The 20,403-nt window shown below is 42.5% G+C and overlaps 1 long non-coding RNA gene across 1 annotated transcript in view; it reads right to left on the bottom strand.

Moving 5' to 3' along the window:
* Nucleotides 1-20,403, bottom strand: part of LOC126480886 (uncharacterized) — a 296,109-nt gene that overhangs the window by 147,606 nt on the left and 128,100 nt on the right. Inside the window, exon 2 of the long non-coding RNA XR_007587474.1 lies at nt 10,584-10,757. This is a non-coding gene — a long non-coding RNA (uncharacterized LOC126480886). The remainder of the gene's footprint in view (nt 1-10,583; nt 10,758-20,403) is intronic.

The raw sequence follows: 20,403 nt of genomic DNA, 5'->3' as shown, positions 1-20,403 counted from the left end.
TGAACCCGAAAAAAGTCAGTCCAAAAGTTTAAGTAAACGCAATCAACAATACAACAAGAATCAGCTTAATTTTTCAAGATGTATGTATTACATACCACGTAATTTTTATGTAGTTTACGTGATTATAAAAATACATTTTAATTACCGGTCGTGGACGCTGAACGACAGAATAGAAGGAGTGACGCATGAGGAAACTCTTCAGTTTCGATTTGAAAGCGCATGGATTACTGCTAAGATTTTTGAATTCGACTATCGATGAAGCAGTGACTTAATGGTGTACATCATACAGTTCATGTACTGAAGTGGTTCAAACAAATACACAGGGTGTTCCTGGAGGGAATGTCAGTATTCAGGAATCTGACACGAACGGTCATTTGATGCAGAAAATGTACTGAGGTGGTTCAAACAAATATACAGGGTGTTCCTGGAGGGAATGTCACTATTCAGGAATACGACACGAACGGTCATTTGATGCAAAAAATGGACTGAAGTGGTTCATACAAATATACGAACGGTCATTCGATGCAAAAAAAAAAAAAAAGGTCTAGTTATCTATTCTACTGTATCTCTTCTACTGTACGCTCTTTGCTTTCCATATTCTGAGAGGTGGTAGCATGGATCAAAACAAGAAAACAAAGTCCAGTAAATACCGGCTCTATACAGTGCATACGTTTAAGAGCTAAGAACACTTGTTCATCTTCGCTACAGTGAAATACACCTCTTCCGCTGAAGAAGTGCTCACAGCTCTTAAGGTATGCATCTTAGAGCACAAGTGTACTGGGCGTTGTTACTTCGAGTGATCGTTCCTGTCATGTCCCTAATAGTTGACCGTTCTTCCAAGGACTCCCCGTATGAAAATAAAGGAAGACCCCTATGTGGTAAACATGACAAGGTTGAGGATCGTTCATCCTTAAAGGTATTAGAGAAAATACGGGCTCTGGCTAGTGCTGATGATACAGAAGGGAAGCTGATAAAGCACACTGAATGGACGTGATGTGCCTGGTTTAATTTGTTACTGCGTGTCCACAATTAGTTCAGTGTAGGTAATTCATACTTTCGTTTCTTTCTACCATAAAAGTTTCGCAGCGACAGAGCTGCTGCAATTCATTGCCTGACAAAACAATCACAGTACTTTGTGAGAAAACAATAAACAGCCAATCAGCTGCAAAATATAAGGTTTATTTAAACCCCTTGACCATGGTCTATAAAAATGTCTTCTTCAGAAGGAAAATAGTGGCGGCCTAAATAGCTGAACTAGTGCATCAACTGTACCTTGATGGAATACTACTCAATGTAGACCACCATGCTGTGCAATTTTCTATGTTATGGAGATGAAATTTTATATTTCACCGACGTCACTCGCTATATTTTAACGTACCTCCGCCACAACATGTAAGCCAGTAAGTTTGAGTGGTATTTATATTCCTAACGACTTATAGATACACACACACATAATATATAGTGGTCCATTGATCGTGACCGGGCCAAATATGTCACGAAATAAGCGTCAAACGAAAAAATACAAAGAACGAAACTTGTCTAGCTTGAAGGGGTAAACCAGATGGCACTGCCATAGGTCAAACGGATATCAACTGCTTTTTTTTTTTTTTTTTTTAATAGAAACCCACATTTTTATTACATATTCGTGTAGTACGTAAAGAGATATGAATATTTTAGTTGGACCACTTTTTTCGCTTTGTGACACATGGCGCTGTAATAGTCACAAACATATGGCTCACAATTTTAGACGAACAGTTGGTAACAGGTAGGTTTTTTAAATTAAAATACAGAACGTAGCTACGTTTGGACAAATTTATTTCGGTCGTTCCAATGTGATACATGTACCTTTGTGAACTTATCATTTCTGAGAATTCATGCTGTTACAGCGTGATTACCTGTAAATATCACATTAATGCAATAAATACTCAAAATGATGTCCGTCAACCTCAATGCATTTGGCAATTTGTGTAACGACATTCCTCTCAACAGCGAGTAGTTTGCCTTCCGTAATGTTCGCACATGCATTGACAATGCGCTGACGCATGTTGTCAGGCGTTGTCGGTGGATCACGATAGCAAATATCCTTCAACTTCCCCACAGAAAGAAATCCGGGGACGTCAGATCCGGTGTACGTGCGGGCCATGGTATGGTGCTTAGACGACCAATCCACCTTTCATGAAATATGTTATTCAATACCGATTCAACCGCACGCGAGCTATGTGCCGGACATCCATCATGTTGGAAGCACATCGCCATTCTGTCATGCAGTGAAACATCTTGTAGTAACATCGGTATAACATTACGTAGGAAATCAGCGTACATTGCACTATTTAGATTGCCATCGATAAAATGGGGGCCAATTATCCTTCCTCCCATAATGCCGCACCATAGATTAACCCGCCAAGGTCGCTGATGTTCCACTTGTCGCAGCCATCGTGGATTTTCCGTTGTCCAATAGTGCATATTATGCCGGTTTACGTTACCGCTGTTGGTGAATGACGCTTCGTTGCTAAACAGAACGCGTGCAAGTAATCTGTCATCGTCCCGTAATTTCTCTTGTACCCAGTGGCAGAACTTAACACGACGTTCAAAGTCGTCGTCATGCAATTCCTGCTGCATAGAAATATGGTACGGGTGCAATCTATGTTGATGTAGCATTCTCAACACCGACGTTTTTGAGATTACCGATTCTCGCGCACTTTGTCTGCTACTGATGTGCAGATTAGCCGCGAGAGCAGCTAAAACACCTACTTGGGCATCATCACTTGTTGCAGGTCGTGGTTGACGTTTCACATATGGATGAGCACTTCCTGTTTCCTTAAATAACGTAACTATCCGGTGAACGGTCCGGACACTTGGATGATGTCGTCCAGGGTACCAAGCAGCATACATACCATACGGCCGTTGGCCATTTTGATCACAACAGCCATACATCAACACGATATCGACCTTTTCCGCAATTGGTAAACGGTCCATTTTAACACGGGTAATGTGTCACGAAGCAAATACCGTACGCACTGGCGGAATCTTACGTGACACAACGTACTTATACGTTTGTGACTATTGCAGCCATCTATCACAAAGCGAAAAATCTGGTCCAACTAAAACGTTCATATTTCTTTACGTACTACACGAATATTTAATAAAAATGTGGGTTTTTATTAAAAAAAAAAAGCAGTTGATATCCGTTTGACCTATGGCAGCGCCGTCTAGCGGGCCAACCATAGCGCCATCTGGTTTCCCCCTTCAAGGTATATATACAGGGTGTTACAAAGAGGTACGGCCAAACTTTCAGGTAACATTCCTCACACACAAAGAAAGAAAATATGTTATATGGACATGTGTCCGGAAACGCTTACTTTCCATGTTAGAGCTCATTTTATAACTTCTCTTCAAACCACATTAATCATGGAATGGAAACACACAGCAACAGAACGTACCAGCGTGACTTCAAACACTTTGTTACAGGAAATGTTCAAAATGTCCTCCGTTAGCGAGGATACATGCATCCACCCTCCGTCGCATGGAATCCCTGATGCGCTGATGCAGCCCTGGAGAATGGCGTATTGTATCACAGCCGTCCACAATACGAGCACGAAGAGTCTCTACATCTGGTACCGGGGTTGCGTAGACAAGAGCTTTCAAACGCCCCCATAAATGAAAGTCAAGAGGGTTGAGGTCAGGAGAGCGTGGAGGCCATGGAATTGGTCCGCCTCAAGCAATCCATCGGTCACCGAATCTGTTGTTGAGAAGCGTACGAACAGTTCGACTGAAATGTGCAGGAGCTCTATCGTGCATGAACCACATGTTGTGTCGTACTTGTAAAGGCACATGTTCTAGCAGCACAGGTAGAGTATCCCGTATGAAATCATGATAACGTGCTCCATTGAGCGTACATACTGACGAAACTAAAATGAGCTCTAACATGGAAATCAAGCGTTTCCGGACACATGTCCACATAACATATTTTCTTTATTTGTGTGTGAGGAATGTTTCCTGAAAGTTTGGCCGTACCTTCTTGTAACACCCTATATATATATATATATATATATATATATATATATATATATATATATATATATATATATATATACTCATGGAAATGGAAAAAAGAACACATTGACACCGGTGTGTCAGACCCACCATACTTGCTCCGGACACTGCGAGAGGGCTGTACAAGCAATGATCACACGCACGGCACAGCGGACACACCAGGAACCGCGGTGTTGGCCGTCGAATGGCGCTAGCTGCGCAGCATTTGTGCACCGCCGCCGTCAGTGTCAGCCAGTTTGCCGTGGCATACGGAGCTCCATCGCAGTCTTTAACACTGGTAGCATGCCGCGACAGCGTGGACGTGAACCGTATGTGCAGTTGACGGACTTTGAGCGAGGGCGTATAGTGGGCATGCGGGAGGCCGGGTGGACGTACCGCCGAATTGCTCAACACGTGGGGCGTGAGGTCTCCACAGTACATCGATGTTGTCGCCAGTGGTGGGCGGAAGGTGCACGTGCCCGTCGACCTGGGACCGGACCGCAGCGACGCACGGATGCACGCCAAGACCGTAGGATCCTACGCAGTGCCGTAGGGGACCGCACCGCCACTTCCCAGCAAATTAGGGACACTGTTGCTCCTGGGGTATCGGCGAGGACCATTCGCAACCGTCTCCATGAAGCTGGGCTACGGTCCCGCACACCGTTAGGCCGTCTTCCGCTCACGCCCCAACATCGTGCAGCCCGCCTCCAGTGGTGTCGCGACAGGCGTGAATGGAGGGACGAATGGAGACGTGTCGTCTTCAGCGATGAGAGTCGCTTCTGCCTTGGTGCCAATGATGGTCGTATGCGTGTTTGGCGCCGTGCAGGTGAGCGCCACAATCAGGACTGCATACGACCGAGGCACACAGGGCCAACACCCGGCATCATGGTGTGGGGAGCGATCTCCTACACTGGCCGTACACCACTGGTGATCGTCGAGGGGACACTGAATAATGCACGGTACATCCAAACCGTCATCGAACCCATCGTTCTACCATTCCTAGACCGGCAAGGGAACTTGCTGTTCCAACAGGACAATGCACGTCCGCATGTATCCCGTGCCACCCAACGTGCTCTAGAAGGTGTAAGTCAATTACCCTGGCCAGCAAGATCTCCGGATCTGTCCCCCATTGAGCATGTTTGGGACTGGATGAAGCGTCGTCTCACGCGGTCTGCACGTCCAGCACGAACGCTGGTCCAACTGAGGCGCCAGGTGGAAATGGCATGGCAAGCCGTTCCACAGGACTACATCCAGCATCTCTACGATCGTCTCCATGGGAGAATAGCAGCCTGCATTGCTGCGAAAGGTGGATATACACTGTACTAGTGCCGACATTGTGCATGCTCTGTTGCCTGTGTCTATGTGCGTGTGGTTCTGTCAGTGTGATCATGTGATGTATCTGACCCCAGGAATGTGTCAATAAAGTTTCCCCTTCCTGGGACAATGAATTCACGGTGTTCTTATTTCAATTTCCAGGAGTATATATATATATATATATATATATATATATATATATATATATATATATATATATATATATATACCGGGTGATCAAAAAGTCAGTATACATTTGAAAACTGAATAAATCACGGAATAATGTAGATAGAGAGGTACAAATTGACACACATGCTTGGAATGACATGGGGTTTTATTAGAACCAAAAAATACAAACGTTCAAAAAATGTCCGACAGATGGCGCTTCATCTGGTTAGAATAGCAATAATTAGCATAACAAAGTAAGACAAAGCAAAGATGATGTTATTTACAGCAAATGCTTAATATGTCCACCATCATTTCTCAACAATAGCTATAGTCGAGGAATAATGTTGTGAACAGCACTGTAAAGCATGTCCGGAGTTACGGTGAGGCATTGGCATCGGATGATGTCTTTCAGCATCCCTAGAGATGTCGGTCAATCACGATACATCTTCAACTTTAGGTAACCCCAAAGCCAGTAATAGCACGGATTGAGGTCTGGGGACCTGGGAGACCAAGCATGACGAAAATAGCAGCTGAGCACACAATCATCACCAAACGACGCGCGCAAGAGTTCTTTCACGCGTCTATCAATACTTTTTTTTTGTTCTAATGAAACCCCATGTCTTTCCAAGCATGTGTGTCAATTTTTACCTCTCTATCTACATTATTCCGTGGTTTATTAAGTTTTCAAATTTATTCTGATATTTTGATCACCCAGTATATTCCTTGGAAGGAAAATAGTGACGACATAACAGGTTAACAGTGAATGCATGTCAATATATTATTTATTATTATTATTATTATTATTATTATTATTTCTTTCTATTCTCAGACGTTATGTCTGGTCAAAAATGGACAGTGACGCGGACCTTGATCAAGCGTGACTTCCTTTTAACTGTACGGTATATGTTATATTGCATTTAGGAACTTTCGGGTCATTGAACATGTATCAATAATTACAGATTTTTTGTAGTTGTATATATATGTTTGGATGTAGCTGTATTGCGTTGATGTACTGGTGGATATTGTGTGGTATGGCTCCTGTAGTTGATAGTATAATTGGTATAATGTCAACTTTATCCTGATGACACATGTCCTTGACTTCCTCAGCCAGTTGGATGTATTTTTCAATTTTTTTCTCCTGTTTTCTTCTGTATATTTGTTGTGTTGGGTATGGATATTTCAGTTAGTTGTGTTAATTTCTTCTTTTTATTGGTGAGTATGATGTCAGGTTTGTTATGTGGTGTTGTTTTATCTGTTATAATCGTTCTGTTCCAGTATAATTTGTATTCATCATTCTCCAGTACATTTTATGGTGTGTACTTGTATGTGGGAACGTGTTGTTTTATTAGTTTATGTTGTATGGCAAGTTGTTGATGTATTATTTTTGCTACATTGTCATGTCTTCTGGGGTATTCTGTATTTGCTAGTATTGTACATCCGCTTGTGATGTGATCTACTGTTTCTATTTGTTGTTTGCAAAGTCTGCATTTATCTGTTGTGGTATTGGGATCTTTAATAATATGCTTTCTGTAATATCTGGTGTTTATTGTTTGATCCTGTATTGCAATCATGAATCCTTCCGTCTCACTGTATATATTGCCTTTTCTTAGCCATGTGTTGGATGCGTCTTGATCTATGTGTGGCTGTGTTAGATGATACGGGTGCTTGCCATGTAGTGTTTTCTTTTTCCAATTTACTTTCTTTGTATCTGTTGATGTTATGTGATCCAAAGGGTTGTAGAAGTGGTTATGAAATTGCAATGGTGTAGCCGATGTATTTATATGAGTGATTGCTTTGTGTATTTTGCTAGTTTCTGCTCGTTCTAGAAAGAATTTTCTTAAATTGTCTACCTGTCCATAATGTAGGTTTTTTATATCTATAAATCCCCTTCCACCTTCCTTTCTGCTTAATGTGAATCTTTCTGTTGCTGAATGTATGTGATGTATTCTATATTTGTGGCATTGTGATCGTGTAAATGTATTGAGTGCTTGTAGGTCTGTGTCACTCCATTTCACTACTCCAAATGAGTAGGTCAATACTGGTATAGCATAAGTATTTATAGCTTTTGTCTTGTTTCTTGCTGTCAATTCTGTTTTCAGTATTTTTGTTAGTCTTTGTCTATATTTTTCTTTTAGTTCTTCTTTAATATTTGTATTATCTATTCCTATTTTTTGTCTGTATCCTAGATATTTATAGGCATCTGTTTTTTCCATCGCTTCTATGCAGTCGCTGTGGTTATCCAATATGTAATCTTCTTGTTTAGTGTGTTTTCCCTTGACTATGCTATTTTTCTTACATTTGTCTGTTCCAAAAGCCATATTTATATCATTGCTGAATACTTCTGTTATCTTTAGTAATTGGTTGAGTTGTTGATTTGTTGCTGCCAGTAGTTTTAGATCATCCATGTATAGCAAATGTGATTTTTTGTGGGTATGTTCCAGTAATATTGTATCCATAATTTGTATTATTTAGCATGTTGGATAGTGGGTTCAGAGCAAGACAGAACCAGAAAGGACTTAATGAGTCTCCTTGGTATATTCCACGCTTGATCTGTATTGGCTGTGATGTGATGTTATCTGAATTTGTTTGGATCTTAAGTGTGGTTTTCCAGTTTTTCATTTCTATGTTTAGAAACTGTATCAATTTAGGATCTACTTTGTATATTTCCAATATCTGTAGTAACCATGAGTGGGGTACACTATCAAAGGCTTTTTGGTAATCAATGTATGCGTAGTGTAGCGACCTTTGTTTAGTTTTAGCTTGATATGTCACCTCTGTATCTATTATCAGTTGCTCTTTACATCCTCGTGCTCCTTTGCAGCAGCCTTTTTGTCCTTCATTTATAATTTTGTTCTGTGTTGTATGTGTCATTAATTTCTGTGTAATGACTGAAGTTAATATTTTGTAGATTGTTGGTAGGCATGTTATGGGGCGATATTTAGTTGGGTTTGCTGTGTCTTGCTTTAGGTTTCAGATAGGTTATTCCATGTGTAAGTGTATCAGGGAATGTGTATGGGTCTGCAATGTAACTGTTAAATAATTTAGTTAGATGTGAATGTGTTGAGGTGAACTTCTTTAGCCAGAAATTTGCTATTTTATCATTTCCAGGGGCTTTCCAATTGTGCGTAGAATTAATTGCTCGGGTGACTTCATGTTGCAAAATTATCACTTCAGGCATTTGTGGTATCATCTTGAATGTGTCTGTTTCTGCTTGTATCCACCGTGCATGCCTGTTATGGTGTACCGGGTTTGACCATATGTTGCTCCAGAAGTGTTCCATGTCTGTTATGTTTGGTGGATTGTCTATTTTAATGTGTGTGTTATCTATTGTCTGGTAAAATCTCTTTTGGTTTGTGTTGAATGTTTGGTTTTGTTTCCTTCTATTTTTACTTTTTTTGTATCTTCTAAGTCGTTTGGCCAATGCTTGTAATTTCTGCTTCTTTTCATCTAATTGCTCTATTGCTTCTTGTTGTGAGATTTTACCTAACCTTTTTCGTTTTTTGTCTGATATTTCATTTCTTATAAATTGTGTTAGCTGTCCGATGTCTTTTCTCAGTTTTTCTATTCTGATCTGTAGCCTGTGTTGCCATGCTGGTTTTGTGGGTTTCTTCTGTGTGTTGGTTGGTTCTGATCTCTGCCTAGTGTGTATATTTAGTGTAGTGAGTGCTCCTACATAAACCAGTAGTTGTAACTCTTCCATAGTTGTGTTTTCATTTATTTTGTTGTGTATGATTGTGTTGATAGTTGTCATTGTTGTTTCGACTTGTGGGTTATTTGGTGGTCTATGCAAGAATGGTCTAATGTCTGTATTTGTGTCTTTGTATTCTATATATGTCAGCTGAAATTTTTCTTCTATATCTAACATGTGTGTCACTTCATGTTCTGCCGGCCGAAGTGGCCGTGCGGTTAAAGGCGCTGCAGTCTGGAACCGCAGGACCGCTACGGTCGCAGGTTCGAATCCTGCCTCGGGCATGGATGTTTGTGATGTCCTTAGGTTAGTTAGGTTTAACTAGTTCTAAGTTCTAGGGGACTAATGACCTCAGCAGTTGAGTCCCATAGTGCTCAGAGCCATTTTGAACTTCGTGTTCTATTTGTGCTTGTTCTGGTGGCTGTCTTAAGATGTCGTTTTCCTCTGATTGTTTAATTGACGCGTTTTGTTCTTTGTTTGTTTTCTCTGGGATGTTTGAGTCCGTTACTGTATTTTCTTCTTCTTCTGATTGCACATTATTTTGTTCTAGTATTTGTTGTACTTGTTGTTTGATGTTTTCTAATTCTGACTGGGGTATCCTGTTAGTTTTGATTATTACACGGATCTGATCAGCTAGTCGTTGTTCTGTTAAAAATTTTAATTCTAGGTATCTGGTAATAAATGTTGTGTATACTTGTGATCTGTATCCAGTTGTGTTGGTTCCTAGGTTTGTTGCTTGGTAATAACAGAACATGATGTGTCGATTAACTTCATCTGACCATCTCATCCTCTCTTTGTTTTCCTTCTAGGGTGGTTGCAGGAAGCATATCCTGCAAAACACCTCTATTTGGATTTAAATCATTTTCCAGTTGGCTAGCAGTGTCGTTACCATTGTGGGCGGGCATAGGGTTCAAGCGTCGTCCCCGACCATGACGGCGCTTGTCCGAGGCTTCTTTAGTTATTATTATTATTTTTATTATTTCTTCACGAAGATTTCATCCGTAGGATGCTGCTTCAGCTGTGTAAAAAAAAATTAAAGATTACGGTACTTATTGAATCGCTTTCAAATCTCGATCACAGCTTGCGAAACCCAGTGCGCTCCTTTGATTTTTTTCGACATAGGTTCGGTTGCCGGAGAAACTCTGGAAAACTGGTTCTGCAGGTGTCACCATTAAGGCCTCCTGGAGATCAGACCCGCTCTCTCTCTCTCTCTCTCTCTCTCTCTCTCTCTCTCTCTCTCTCTCTCTGTCTCTCTCTCTTTCTCTCTCGCTCTCTCTCCTGCTCCACGTTTATGGGCACAAACATGTTCCACACCTGGAGTAACTAACTAATGGTTTAAAACTGTTTACAGACTATAAACAAAAGTCAAAGAGGCACTTACTTTGCCGTGTACAGAAAAATGCAGCCGCCACGTGTCCTCAGACTGATGACGCTGGAGCACTCCTAGCCGAGTGAATCCACTTCCGTTTAGGAGTTAACGATCTTAGACTGAGTTAAAGCTGACGACGAGCAAGTACGAAACTGGCCCATGACGTCGAGGAGTGGAGTATTAGATCTGGAAAAACAGAAAACAGACGATAAGCATTATGCTGTATATATTTCACGAGATGGATAAGAAAATAAATTAAATAGTACAAAAAAATTTATTTTGGTATGAACCGCTTCCAGACCCACTATCTCGCACGTAATCTGCCATGGTTACAAAATATGTGTTACAGCGAGCCTTGTGTTTTGCGGGAAACAAAAGAAACTTTTCTCGAGTGAATGACAAGGCGCGCATCACGGCCACAGATATTGAATGCCCGTACGTTGGAGGTAGTTTGAATCTGTTAACTCAATAGAAGAAAGAAAGGAAATGTACGTCCGCTTTATAACATAGCGACAAGAAATCCCTGGAGAAACGAATCTCACTTCAGACGGGAATCCTCGGTAACGGGAGAACCTGCTCAGCTAACGTCTCTCTCCCACGAGACTTCTCTGCCTCTCCCGATGAAAGTAGCACTGTGCTTAAGAAGTGTTCATGAAAACTCTGGGGTCTGAACCCCGCTTCTCCCATAACAACAGTCGAGCACTTTAACTGCAGATCCATCTTAACTGGCCAAATAGTTCTGTATATCCTCTCCATTTAGTACCTGAATTATTCTATGTCGAAGCTAACTTGCTGTAAGCGTATTGTCATATCGCTGACTCGGCTGCGGAGTATGTTTGCGAGTGGCCGCGTTTTTGCAGTGTCTTGCAGTGCTCTTAGGACGAATCTTAGAAGACAGACTGAAGAAAGGCAAACAGAGTTTTACAGCATTTGTAGATTTAGAGAAAGCTTTTGGAAAAGTTGATTGAAATTCTGTATGTAGCAGGATGAAATGCAGGAAGCGAAAGGTTATGTACAACTTGTACAGAACCATACAGCAGTTTTAAGAGCTTGAAAGGGAAGTAGTAATTGGAAAGCGAGAAAGACGTTATTCTATTGATACATAGAGTAAGTTGTGAAAGGAAACAAGGAGAAATTTGAAAAGAGAAGTCCAGGGAGAAGAAATATAAAGGATAGAGTTTGCAGATGACATTTTAATTCTGCCAGAGACAGCAAAAGCACTTATAAGGCCAGTTTAAACAGAGTGGATTGTGTCTTGAAAAGAGGTTGTAAGATAAATATCAAGAAACGTAAAACAAGAATGATGGAACGTAGTCGAAAGTCGAATTAAATGAGGAGATGCCGAGGGAGTTAGACCGGGAAATGAGACACCAAAAGTAGTACATGGGCTCTATTAGTTTGGCAGTAAACTAACTACCTGTGACTGAAGCAGAGGCGATATAAGATGCAGACTCTCTATGGCAAGAACAGTATCTATGAAAAAGAGAAATTTGTTAACACGGAATACAAATTTTAACTTAAGAAAGTATTGTATGAAGGTATTTGTCTAGATTGTATCCTTGTACGAGATAACGGAAGTGAAACATTACAGAACAGAAGAGCGTACTGGCTTTAGAAAACTGGTTATAGAGAAGAATGTATAACATTAGACTAGTAGATAGGATAACTAACTGGCAGGTGGTGAATCAAACTGGGCAGAATAGGCATTTAAGGGGGCACTTGTCTGAAAGTAGGTAGTGGTTAATACGACACGCTGTGAGCCACGAAGGAATCGCCAGTTTCGTAAAGGGGGGATGTGTGAATGGTGAAAATATGGAGGAAGACGAAGGCTTCACTACAGTAAGCACGTTAGAGTTGATGTAACTTGTAATGAAAGTGCTCAATGTTGCAGGTTTATTTGTACTTGTTTTGACAAGAAACACCATTTTAGTAAACTATACGTACATAAATATTTCATGTAAGAGTTTTTGGATCTGTGCTTTGTTATTCATTATTATCAAGTTTTTTTATAAGTACACACATATATAAATACGAAATGCTTTTGTGAATTGTGTCTTCCCCTATGTGACTTTACTTCAAGAATTTTTCGTATACTTTGGAAATTCTTCAAGTATTTTGTTCTTTAAGAAATTTTCTGCATTATAATACGTTTGTAACTAATGGTATTGGTTACTGAAACGTTTGAAAATGCTAAATCAAATATGTGTTGTAAGTAAAATTCTTCTAGTTATGCTAAAATGTTGAGATGGAGACATTGGAACAACTTTAATGTAAGCTCTTTCGTGTAGAGCATTCTGTCGGTTGGGAGTCAGACGTCGTGTCGTCTGGGTATGTTCAGGGAGTACTGTAAGAATTTGAAAGGAATGAATAAAGTGAGGAATATTCAGACCGACTTCATGTGACATTTCATTTAGTAATGTCAATGATATTAATCGTTAAATCGTTTTCGGAACCGGGAATCATCCAGTCCAACGTGCGAAGAAAGAAAATGGCTACTGACGGACAATCAACACGAGATCAGTAGAAACCGTGTCCATTTATTGCAACGTCGATTTCAATCCGCCTCCGTCGCTAGCGCTCGCCTGTGCATTGGCGCTCGACTCGACGTTAAGCCGGTTCCAGTCCTGGTGGTGAATGAAATTTTCACCGCCAGTATTTGGACAACAAGTGTAGGAGAGGTGGTAGCGTCAAGCTCCTGATCACCTGTATTTGCGCGAATCTCCTGCATTACATTCCAAACTTCTTCGCACGAAGTGAGGGCCTGTGACACTGTTGATGGTGACGTTAAACTCGGCTGCACCGTTGGTGCAGTAGGCTATGTGCCAGGACCGGATTTCACCCTCCCCCTTCTCTAAACATCTCCAACACGAACATGACACTACATTATACACACACGTCCTTTACACTCACCCATACTGCACATACACACACGTAACAGAACTCTAACACACTAAAGCGCCAAAGAAATTGGTATAAGCATGCGTATTCAAATACAGATATAGGTAAACAGGCACAATACGGGGCTACGGCCGGCAACGCCTGTATAAGACAACAAGTGTCTGGCGCAGGTTATCAAGATTTAAGTGAGTTTGAACGTGGTGTTATAGTCGGCGCACGAGGGATGGGACACAGCATCGCCGAAGTAGCGATGAAGTTGGGATTTTCCCGTACGACCATTTCACGAGAGTACTGCGAATATCAGGAATCCGGTAAAACATCAAATCTCCGACACCGCTGCGGCCGGAAAAAGATCCTGCAACAACGGGACCAACGACGAGTGAAGACAAACCTCCAACGTGAGAGAAGTGCAACGCTTTCGCAAACTGCTCCAGATTTCAATGCTGGGATATCAGCAAGTGTCAGTGTGCGAACTATTCAACGAAACGTCATCGATATGGGCTTTCAGAGCCGCAGGGCCATTCGTGTATCCTTGATGACTGCACGACACAAAGGTTTACGCCTCGCCTGGAGACAATGCCATGAATCATGGACCCTACATGGCAGCAGTGGACTGTTCGAGCTGGTGAAGGCTATGTAATGGTGTGGGGCGTGTGCAGTTGGAGTGATATGGGTCAGCTGATACGTCTATATCTACATCTACGTGATTACTCTGCTAATCACAATAAAGAGCCTGGCAGAGTGTTCAATGAACCACCTTCAAGCTGTCTCTCTACCGTTCCACTCTCGAACGGCACGCGGCAAAAACGAGCACTTAAATTTTTCTGTGCGAGCCCTGATTTCTCTTATTTTATCTTAATGATCATTTCTCCTTATGTAGGTGGGTGCCAACAGAATGTTTTCGCAATCGGAGGAGAAAACTGGTGATTGAAATTTCGTGAGAAGATCCCGTCGCAACGAAAAACGCCTTTGTTTTAATGATTGCCACTCCAATTCACGTATCATGTCTGTGACACTATCTCTCCTATTTCGCGATAGTACAAAACGAGCTGCCCTTCTTTGTACTTTTTCTATGTCATCCGTCAGTCCCACCTGATGCGGATCCCACACCGCGCAACAGTACTTCAGAATAGGGCGGACAAGCGTGATGTAAGCTGTATCTTTAGAAGGCCTGTACTCCTAAGTGTTATGCCAATGAATCGCAGTCTTTGGTTTGCTCTAACCACAATATTATCTATGTGATCGTTCCAATTTAGGTAATTTGTAATTGTAATCCCTAAGTATTTAGCTGAATTTACAGCCTTCAGATTTGTGTGACTTATCGCGTAATCGAAATTTAGCTGATTTCTTTTAGTACTCACGAAAACAACTTCACACTTTTCCTTATTCAGGGTCAATTACCACTTTTCGCACTATACAGATATCTTATCTAAATCATTTTGCAACTCGTTCTGATCATCTGATGACTTTACAAGACGGTAAATGACAGTATCATCCGCAAACAATCTAAGACGGCTACTCAGATTGTCTCCTATGTCGTTAATATATATCGGGAACAACGGAGGGCCGGATATTACTTCAGTTTTACTCGATGACTTTCAGTCTATTACTACGAACTGTGACCTTTCTGACAGAAAATCACGAATCCAGTCGCACAACTAAGGCGAACTCCGTAGGCACGCAGTTTGGGTAGAAGACGCTTGTGACGAACGGTGTCGAGAACCTTCTGTAAATCTAAAAATATGGAATCAATTTGACATCCCCTGTCGATAGGACTTATTACTTCATGAGTCAAAGAGCTAGTTGTGTTTCTCAAGAAAAATATTTTTCTGAAACCATGTCTGAAAGGTGACACATATGTAAGCATCCTGTCTGATCACCTGGATCCTTTCATGTCCATTGCGCATTTCAACGGGCTTGGGCAATTCCAGCAGGACAATGCTACACCCCACACGTCCAGAATTGCTAGACAGTGGCTCCAGGAACACTCTTCTGAGTTTAAGCCGTTGCGCTGTGGCCACCAAACTCCTCAGAGATGCACATTATTGAGCACAGCTGGATTGCCTTGCAACGTGCTGTTCAGAAGATATTTCCAACCCCTCGTAATCTTACTGATTTATGGACAGTCCTGCAGGACCCATGGTGTCAGTTCCCTCCAGCACTACATCACACATTAGTCGAGTCCATGGCACGTCGTGTTGCGATACTTCAGACTGCTCGCGGGGGCCCTACACGATATTAGGCAGGTGTGCCAGTTTCTTTGGCTCTTCAGGAAAGGAGCCAGTGCGCGCCAGCCTACATAGCTACAGTTCACCATAGTCGTTTAATGAACAAAGTAAGAGCATATGGACTATCAGGCCAATTGTGTGATTGGATTGAAGAGTTCCTAGATAACAGAGCGCAGCATGTCATTCTGAATGGAGAGAAGTCCTTCCGAAGTAAGAGTGATTTCACGTGTGCCGCAGGGGAGTGTCGTAGGACCGTTGCTATTCACAATATACATAAATGACCTTGTGGATAACATCGGAAGTTCACTGAGGCTTTTTGCGGATGATGCTGTAGTATATCGAGAGATAGAAACAATGGAAAATTGTACTGAAATACGGGAGGATCTACAACGAATTGACCCTTGGTGCAGGGAATGGGAATTAAATCTCAATGTAGACAAGTGTAATGTGATACGAATACATAGAAAGAAAGGTTCTTTATCATTTAGCTACAATACAGCAGGTCAGCAACTGGAAGCACTTAATTCCATAAATTATCTGGGAGTAAGCATTAGGAGTGATTTAAAATGGAATGACCATATAAAATTAATCCTCGGTAAAGCAGATGCCAGACTGAGATTCATTGGAAGAATCCTAAGGAAATGCAGTCCGAAAACAAAGGAAGTAGGTTACAGTACACTTGTTTGCCCACTGCTTGAAACTGCTCACCGGTGTGAGATCCGTACCAGATAGGGTTGATAGAAGAGATAAGATCCAACGGAGAGCAGCGCGCTTCGTTACAGGATCATTTAGTAATCGCGAAGGCGTTACGGAGATGATAGATAAATTCCAGTGGAAGACTCTGCAAGAGAGACGCTCAGTAGCTCGTTACGGGCATTTGTCTAAGTTTCGAGAATATACCTTCACCGAGGAGTCAAGCACAAAATTGCTCCCACCTACGCATATCTCGCGAAGAGACCATGTGGATAAAATCAGAGAGACTAGAGCCCACACAGAGGCATACCGACAATCTTTCTTTCCACGAAGAATACGAAACTGGAATATAAGGGAGAACCGATAGAGGTAGTCAAGGTACCCTCCGCGACACACCGTCAGGTGGCTTGCGGAGGATGGACGTAGATGTAGATAGACACATGACATTTACGTCTGTTTGAAAACATAAATAATTTAGCTCCTCCTCTTATTTCTTCGAGATACGCTATTTTTTTAAAAAGAAGTCGTAATTGACGGTAACGAAATAAGAGGGATGTTTGCAGCAGTTATGTAGATACGAAGAGGCTCGCAACGGACAGACTGACGTGCAGAGCTGCGCCCAAAACGTTGTCAGACTGGAGACGAGGACCACACACTGGCAGCGGGCGCCACCCGCCGCGGTGTGGGTCAGGTGCAGCGGGGCGCGCGTGTGGAACGCGGCAGCAGCTGGGGCGCAGTGCTGGGGGCGGGCCGCTCCCCCGTGAATCAGCGAGCGGCCGGTGCGCAAAGGCACGCAGCCACGCCTCGCCCTGCCCTGCCTTGGCTGACACACCACGTCAGCTGCCGCGCTGTGACACCTGCCCGCTGCCAAGAGGCGGAGGCTCACGCGCCGCTGCCTCGTTACGCCGCGGTCACTGTGGCGCCGATATCGGTCGATTCTACATCTACATTATCTACATTCATACTCCGCAAGCCACCCAACGGTGTGTGGCGGAGGGCACTTTACGTGCCACTGTCATTACCTCCCTCTCCTGTTCCAGACGCGTAAGGTTCGCGGGAAGAACGACTGCCGGAAAGCGTCCGTGCGCGCTCGAATCTCTCTAATTTTACATTCGTGATCTCCTCGGAAGGTATAAGTAGGGGGAAGCAATATACTCGATACCTCATTCAGAAACGCACCCTCTCGAAACCTGGCGAGCAAGCTACACCGCGATGCAGAACGCCTCTCTTGCAGAATCTGCCACATGAGTTTACTAAACATCTCCGTAACGCTATCACGCTATTCCGTTGGCAACCCACATCGTCCGAAGACGACCAACCTTTTCAAACATAGGGCCGCGAAAGGCAAAGGTCCCGAGTTCGAGTCTCGGTCCGCCACACAGTTTTATCTGTCAGGAAATCCAAATATGATACTTACAAAATGTATCACCCACCATTTCTTCACATTTTACAGTTAAATTAAGCGATTTTTTAAAGAATTTAACAGCTTTTATATAGTTAAAATAATTTAAAAAGGCGGTGTAACGAATGTAGGTGACGTTGGTAGCACTGCTGAAAAACATTTGCTGGCAAAAAAAGGTCGATTCTATTTGTGTGTTAACAGATGTTTTATTTACTGTCAAGCTAACCTTACTTTCACGTTACCGTACATGTGCTCTGTACAATCTCTTGTCGTGGTTGTAAAAACTCTGCTGACAGTTTTTGTTATATTTGTTGTGAATTTGTGAAAACCAAAGAAGCATTACAGACTTTGTGAAAAATGTTTATCTATCATACTTTGGATCTAAACTTGGTGATCAATATGAATCTTGGGCGCCGCATAAGGTATGTTATGAGTGTGTTGAAGATCTGAGAAAATGGTCCAAAAAGCAGAAAAAAGCCTTTAGATTTTCTGTTCCTATGATATGGAAGGAGCCAAGAAATCATTCCGATGATTGCTACCTTTGCAGTGTTGATAATTCGAAAAACAAGAAGGTAATAAGGTACCCAAACCCTCCGCCCGCGCCAGCCGGAGTGGCCGAGCGGTTCTAGGCGCTACAGTCTGGAACCGTGCGACCGCTACGGTCGCAGGTTCGAATCCTGCCTCGGGCATGGATGTCTGTGATGTCCTTAGGTTAGTTAGGTTTAAGTGGTTTTAAGTTCTAGGGGACTGATGACCTCATAAGTTAAGTCCCATAATGGTCAGAGCCATTTGAACCAGTTTGAACCTTCCGTCCGCCATCCGTTTTCAGCAGGACATTAAAGTGATGGAAAAACGCTACCAAGGCCGCTGGAACACCCACATGATGGGGGACTACTGTTGGTCACTTCACCGAGAAGTTCAGCAAGCTACTCGTCGTAGAAAAAGCTACACAAAAGCTTCAAAAAAAAAAGAGAAAGAAAATACAAACCAGTTCCATCTGACAAGTGAAACCTCTATTAACACATATCATTGTTTTAAGCAGCTTACTGTAAATACAAACCATGCTTATGTTGTAACAAAGCGTTTAATTAATTTCCCTGTTTACCGTATAGCATAGGCTTTTTATACTATATAATAAAAAGCACATTGCTCGAAAACTATGGGCGATACGAAAAACTAAGGCTAGATTTGGATTCAGCTTATAAAAATCTATAAAGATCAACTTCCGAAGTAAAAAAGTTTTTCGTTGGCCTGTGAAATAAGTATGTCACTACGTGCGCTGTCACAATATAGCCTATCTCATTGCCCTAACGTACAGATTTCGGACTGTAATCGCTGAAATTCAGAGTAGTTTTTTTTTTTTTTTTTTGGTCATGATGGCCGACAAAAACATGGGCTATGAGAAACTGATAAGTTTATTCAAAGGGGTACTTTGTAGGATGCTGGCAATGAAAAATATCAAGTGACAAGGGTTATGCGTCTTATGATTAGAGTGTCTTACAGGGGACAGGCAAAATAACGTGAACAGTGGTAGTAATGAGATGGTTGTGTTCGACGGTCAACAACGCAGGTAAGGCACGTGTCGCGCTGGACTGCTCCGTGTTTATCGAATTCGGGACACAGGGGAGCTCTCGGCGACGCAACGCTTCTGTCCACAGCCGCCGCCTGCGTCTCGAAACGTTATTTCGTCCGTCCCCGGAGTTTCTGTGACGTCCCGCCAAGTCGCACTCGCGGCCAGAATCCACACACTCTTAGCGATGTGGGGCGTGAGAGATAAATTATGCGACTTAAATTTCGATATGGGTTTGCTGGGCAGATTTACTCGGAAACATCTACTGGCGAACCGAGATCAGATCTCTGCACTGCTACACTTACGAAATCAGTTTAAATACGCATCGCCAGGCCTGCGTTGACCCGTGAGGCAGGCTTAAGCCTGTCCGTGGTTCAGTATCAGTAACTAGTGCCGTGTAGCAATCTCAATGCTTTCAGCAAGGTTCAGAAATGCGACCACAGCAGTGGAAAATCTACAGAACAGTTCACACACGGCTCCTAGCAACTTCCGGTCTTGATCTCCACGAACATTTAACAGGATAATAATTTAAATTCAGTATGGAAAAAGTCAGGAAAGAACACAAAACTCAAAGTCTCGCGAAAACAAATGGAATTTATTGGCTTCTGTTAAACCTCACCAAGTCAGTCACTTTTACCAACCACCTCCTACAGCGGGCTAATGGCCCTGCCCTCTGCACTGAGACGTCTTCTTGCGAGCACGACAAGTACAGGGGAGAGGCAAAATAATGTGAACTCCTGTACTTACTTGGGAATTGTTTATTAATAAGGTTCAAATGGCTCTGAGGAGTATGGGATTTAACATCTGAGGTCATCAGTCCCCTAGAACTTAGAACTACTTAAACCTAACTAACCTAAGGACATCACACACATCCATGCCCGAGACAGGATTCAAACCTGCGACCGTAGCGGTCGCGCGGTTCCAGACTCAAGCGCCTAGAACCGCTAGGTCACGGAGGCCGGCTTGTATGGCTATGTCGGTTGGTACTTGACATAGGAAGTAGAGGCCTAGGAATTATGCAACATTACCAGCTAATTTCTT

This window comes from Schistocerca serialis, chromosome 5 (assembly GCF_023864345.2).
Source record: "Schistocerca serialis cubense isolate TAMUIC-IGC-003099 chromosome 5, iqSchSeri2.2, whole genome shotgun sequence".
NCBI classification, from domain to species: domain Eukaryota; kingdom Metazoa; phylum Arthropoda; class Insecta; order Orthoptera; family Acrididae; genus Schistocerca; species Schistocerca serialis.
This window is presented reverse-complemented; position numbering and strand designations above follow the sequence as displayed.